Genomic DNA, 6,000 nt, shown 5'->3' with positions numbered 1-6,000 from the left:
GTGATCAGCGGTGTCCAATGACACGCTGTTCACAGGGAAATGCAAGTTCCGGTTCTCGGCTGCACTTTCCTCACGCTATCAGATCGTGAGGAAAGTACTGCCGAGAACCGGCAGTTGTCAGAGCGAGGATCGGCACCGATCATCAGGGCCACTGATGATCAGTGCCCTGATGATCGGTGCCCAGCAGTGCCACCCACAAGTTCCGCCCACCTGTGCCCAGCAGTGCGCCCACTAGCTCCGCCCACCTGTGCCCAGCAGTGCACCCACCTGTGCCCAGCAGTGCACCCACCTGTGCCACTCTGCAGTGTCACACACCTGTGCCCAGAAGTGCCACCTACCTGTGCCCAGCAGTGCCACCCACCTGTACCCACCAGTGCCACCCACCTGTGCCCACCCACCAGTGCTGCCCACCAGTGCCACCCACCAGTGCAGCCCAGCAGTGCTGCCAGTCAGTGCCACCAGTCAGTGCCCAGCAGTTGTGCCAGTCAGTGCCGCCAGTCAGTGCCCAGCAGTGATGCCAGTCAGTGCCATCTATCAGTACCCATCATCAGTGTCACCTATCAGTGCCGCCTATCAGTGCTGCATATTAGTGCCGCCTATCCGTGACACCTCATTAGTACTGCCTATCAGTGCCGCCTATCCGTGCCACCTCATTAGTACTGCCTATCAGTGCCCTTTAGTGCTGCCTATCAGTGCCCATCAGTGCTGCCTCATCAACGCACATCAGTGAAGGAGAAAAAATACCTGTTTGAAAAATTTTATAATAGAAACAAAGAAACTTTTTTTTTTTTTTTCAAATTTTTTGCACTTTTTTAATTTATAGCGCAAAAAGTAAAGCGCCCAGTGGCGATTAAATACCACCAAAAGAAAGCTCTATTTGTGAGAAAAAAATGATCAAAATTTCATATGGGTACAATGTTGCATGACCGCGCAATTGTCAATCAAAGTGCGGCAGCGCTGAAAGCTGAAAATTGGCCTGGTAAATAAGGGGGTATAAGTGCCTGGTAGGCAAGTGGTTAAAAATACAAAACCCAGCGGTGATCAAATACTGCCATAAGCTCTATTTGTGTGAAAAAAATGGTATAGATTTCATTTGGGTACAGTGTTTCATGGCTGCCCAATCGCCAGTTTTTTTTTAAGTTTTAGTGCTGAATAGCAAAAAAATGGCCTGGTCATAAACGGGTTAAAAAACCTTCTGGGGGTCAAGTGGTTACATTAGCCAAGCACATCACTTCATGTACACTCCAAGCTTTCTGCCTTAACAGATGGCTAATGTAGTAAAACATTTTGCTTCTACTGGATAAATAAAAACAAGGTAGATAGGTGAGGTGGTACTTGAGATATACTGACCCTTCAAGGTAATTGGTAATTATGTGCTGTAATTACAGGGTACATACAATCTGGATATGTATTCCATTAGTAGAAGTCAACTTGCCCTTTTCTAAAATGGCCACATATTGCATACGGCGCCTACGTGATGACACTACGAAATCTGGCGCTCATCTCGCGAGATGTAGACAGGTGTCCGGTTGCTAAGGCCGCCTGGTTACCGGGCCTTAGGCTGGGAGGCCGGCTTCCGAACGATACAGTGTACACACCTCCCTCCAACCCCTCCCCGGGGAGAGCTGCCTGACTGAGCGCGGTGACGTGTCCTTCACCCGGGGAAGAGAGGACAGCCCCGGGGAGACCGGACAGGTACAGGACATGGAGGGCGAGGGACGGGGGCTGACTGGAGCTTTCATCTACACAGAGGGGATGTATAATGTGTGTTCCTTCTATATGAGCTGTCATCTCCAGTGTGTGTGACTTCCTCTTCCTCTGTCAGATCCCGTTCTACATGTACATCATATGTGTGTTCCACCCTGGGTGCCTTCCGGGGGGGTTACTGATATCACCATCATCCAGCTCACACCGAACTATATCTGATCACCCTGCCCCTCCTTCAGCTGTGCTCCCCTCTGTAGTATGTGCCCGGCTCCTCTCTGTACTTCGCCCTGTGTCACAAATCTCATACATTACTGGGATCGTTGTCTTCCTTTCTCTTCTTCTTCATGCCCGGCTCCTCTCTGTACCTCACCCCGTGTTATACATGTCTTAGATTACAGTTATCATCATCTTCCTCCCTATGTCCTCTCTTTCCTCTGTTTCTTCCTCTTTCCTCTCTCTCTCTGCTGTCCTCCTTCCACCATCTTCCTTCTCCTCTCTTCTTCATAATGCCCATCATCTCTCTGTACCTCACCCCGTGTTATACATGTCATAGATTACTGTTATAATTATCTTTCCTCTCCTTCCTCTCTCCCTTCCTCTTCCCCTCCCCCCCCCTGCGATTTGGTTGGTATTTTGAGACTAGGTTAGTGATGTAGCTGGGGGGCGAGTTGTGGATGGCTTTGTAAGTTGTTAGTATTGAAAGTTGTTGTTTGTATTGAACTTTAATGGCATCCCAGTCATAGTCCATAGGGTTCAATATTGAGTTGGCCCACCCTTTGCAGCTATAACAGCTTCAACTCTTCTGAGAAGGCTGTCCACGAGGTTTAGGAGGGTGTCTATGGGAATGTTTGACCATTCTTCTAGAAGTGCATTTGTGAGGTCAGGCATTGATGTCAGACGACAAGGCCTGGCTCGCAGTCTCTGCACTAATTCATCCCAAAGGTGTTCTATCAGGTTGAGGTCAGGACTCTGTACAGGCCAGTCAAGTTCCTTCACCCCAAACTTGCTCATCCTTGTCTTTATGGACCTTGCTTTGTGCACTGGTGTGCAGTCATGTTGGAACAGGAAGGGGCCATCTCCAAACTGTTCCCACAAAGTTGAGAGCATGAAATTGTCCAAAATGTTTTGGCATGCTGACGCCTTAAGAATTCCATTCACTGGAACTAGGGGGCCAAGCCCAACCCCTGAAAAACAACCCCACACCATAATCCCCCCTCCACCAAACTTTACACTTGGCACAATGCAGTCAGGCAAGTACCGTTCTGGGAACTGCCAGACCCAGACATGACCATCGGATTGCCAGACATGGCTGTAACATGGCTGTAACAGAACCGACCCAGACTGCGCTTGACTACTGTTAGAATACCACTTCCCCGTCTGAACACTGACAACAGACACCACATCCGACCATACAAGACTAGATGACACCAGTCTGTCTGAACATGGAACTCTTTATTTTAAACTCAGCTTTTTATACAATACACACTGAGACTGATCACATGATCATATGCAGCTATATACAGAAATAGACTTAACACTCTAAACAGTAAGTTAATTAGGTTAGCTAGCTAGGTGATCAAAACAAAAGGTGAATGGGAATTCACACCTAGACAATGGTTTGATGAATTAGCATCTCCCTACAGAGCAGATGGTCTGGCTCCTACACTGGAGTAGAGGAGAGGCCAGGGTGATCAGCTCTTTCAATTCACGTCTAGTTCAGAATCAACAACCAGGAATAGTCTTCATATAGCTGATAAATATTACTGTCCCATCTGAAGTAATTCCAACCGCATTCTCCGTGTCCATTAGTCACCCTGTGCCCCTAAGAGACACAGGGTGACTTGCAAATTATTTATTTATTTCAGGTACTTATATAGAGCCATCAATTTATTCAGCGCTTAACATATATATTGTACATTCACATCAGTCCCTAACCCTCAAGGGGTGTACAATCTAAGGTCCCTAACTCACATTCATACATACACATACTAGGGACATTTTCAACAGGATCCAATTCACCTACCAGCATGTCTTTGGAGTGTGGGAGGAAACCGGAGTACCCGGAGGAAACCCACGCAGGCACAGGGAGAACATTAAAACTCCAGGCAGGAGGTGCCGTAGCCGGGATTCGAACCAACGACCCAAGTACTGCACATAAGAGGGTTATGGGGAGCTGAGACAGGGGTCTCCCAACCTCTGCAAAGTAAACAGGGTTCCATGAGCTCCCCACCCAAAGTGACTCCTGTCACATTGGCCCTTGGATTGCCAGACAGAGAAGCATAATTCACCACTCCAGAGATTATTATTATACAGTATTTATATAGCGCCAACAGTTTGCTCAGCGCTGTACATTATAATGGGAGACAGTACACGAGACAGCACAGTAACAAAACAATAATACACGAGGGGTTCGAGGGCCCTGCTCTTTGGAGTTTACAATCTAGTAATCACGTCTCCACTTCTCTAGAGTCCAGTGGCGGTGGGCTTTACACCACTGCATCCAACGCTTTGCATTGTACTTGGTGATGAAAGGCTTTGGATGTAGCTTCTTGGCCATGAAAACCCATTCCATGAAGCTCTCTACGCACTATTGTTGTGCTAATCTAAAGGTCACACAAAGTTTGGAAGTCTTTAACTACAGCGGTCTGCAAAAAAAATTTTTTCAAGAACTGTTTTGGTTATTCCACGTAATCTTTATGTTTTTTGGTGCGCTGAATCCAAAAATGACCTCCATTTTGTCATAGGACATCACGTTTCCTGACAATATAGGTAACTATGTTAAATAAGGCAATACCTCAAAATAAATGGAAATAGACTTATAAAATTAAAGTTTTATTACAATTTTTTCATGAAAATCCTTTTTTTGAACTGAAATGAGCTCACCTACACACACTAAACTCGATTCTTCTTCCCTGTGAGGCTCCTCTTAATGCATTTACGCTTGTGAGTAGCATCTGGAATGTCTCTCTGAAGCATCCAACAGTAGTCTGCCATCATTGTAATGCTCCATTTTCCCTGGTATCTCCTTTCCATCTCTTTAATGTCTTGGTGGAATCGTTCACCTTGTTCCTCACTCACAGCTCCCAAATTTTCAGGACAGTAGTCAAGGTGGGACTGGAGGAAATGCACTTTCAGACTCATCAGGCAACGTAAAGATTGAAATGTTTTCACCATTCGTCCGACGATCTTTTTGTAGTGAGGATCTTTGTTATTGCCGAAAAATTTCTGTACGACTTCTTTAAATGCAATCCACCCTTATTTTTGAGGATCCGTCATGGTATTGACAAACTCTTGATCAGCTATAAGCCTTCTAATGTCTGGTCCGGCGAACACACCTTCCTTCAATTTTGCCTCCGACAGGCCTGGAAACTTGGTGACCAAGTATTTGAAGCATTCTCCATCTCTTGGAAGTGATTTTACGAATTGCTTCATCAATCCCAATTTTATGTAGAGAGGTGGTAGAAGAACTTTATGGGGAGGTACCAAAGTTTCTTGGAGGACATTTTTTTCACCGACTGTTAGCACCCTCGACTGCCAACTCTTCTTGGTCCAGTGATTTTGTGGTCTCGACTGTCCCATAGACACAGAAAACAAGGGTATTTGGTATCCCACCCACTGGATTCTTCAGGAAAGATTAACCCCTTCTACCATTAGAAGCACAGACTCAGGGCTGAGGCTTACACATACATGCTGAGTTGCTGAGTATCCCAGTAGTCAGACATGTCACTCAGAGCAGCACTTGTATTCACCCCCTTTGCAGGGGGGGGGGGGGCAGAGATTGTTTACCTGCAAATAACAACAAACGGCCAGAAGAGAACTAGGGAAATGAGGAAATATAATTTTTTTCCCCTAAAACTTGCTTAGCTTCTGTATATATTGCTGACCATCAGATTTACAGTGCTATGTTTTTTTTTACATAACTCGGACAACCCCTTTAAGGTTTTTTTGACATTTTATATCTTAAATGCACTTATATGAGTTAATTAATAGTAATTTGGACTTTAAATTTGGTTAAAAACCCATAATATAAAAAAAATACCAAAAATTAAAAAAATTTGATAAATTTGAAGATAATTTTGCATTTCGTGGCAAATCATGACGTCTAGGAGTTTTTTCAATATTTTATTTGTTTTCAGCACACCAAAATACATGGAAATTATATGGAAATAATCAAACAGCTTTTTAGTCGCAGACATGTGCTATTGATTCTGCAGACAGTTGACGACTTCTATGCACTGTGTGCTTCAGCATACACTGACCCCGCTCTGTCATTCTATGTGGCCTACCACTTCG

At 45.2% G+C, this 6,000-nt stretch overlaps 1 protein-coding gene across 3 annotated transcripts in view; it reads left to right on the top strand.

The window, feature by feature from the left end:
• The first annotated feature begins 1,503 nt into the window (after window positions 1–1,503).
• ENTPD4 (ectonucleoside triphosphate diphosphohydrolase 4) overlaps window positions 1,504–6,000 on the top strand; it is a 91,348-nt gene continuing 86,851 nt past the window's right edge. For 2 of the 3 annotated variants that reach the window (XM_089692481.1, XM_089692482.1), the window contains exon 1: window positions 1,505–1,695. The gene's annotated coding sequence lies outside the window, so the exon portion shown is untranslated. Of the gene's footprint in view, window positions 1,696–6,000 lie in introns of all 3 variants that reach the window. The other variant, XM_089692483.1, reaches the window with a different exon arrangement.

Source organism: Staurois parvus, unplaced genomic scaffold (assembly GCF_062004578.1).
Source record: "Staurois parvus isolate SC_StPar_1 unplaced genomic scaffold, SC_StPar_1.0 ptg000586l, whole genome shotgun sequence".
NCBI lineage: Eukaryota > Metazoa > Chordata > Amphibia > Anura > Ranidae > Staurois > Staurois parvus.
Note: the sequence above shows the minus strand (reverse complement) of the source record. Positions and strands in the feature narration are given on the sequence as shown.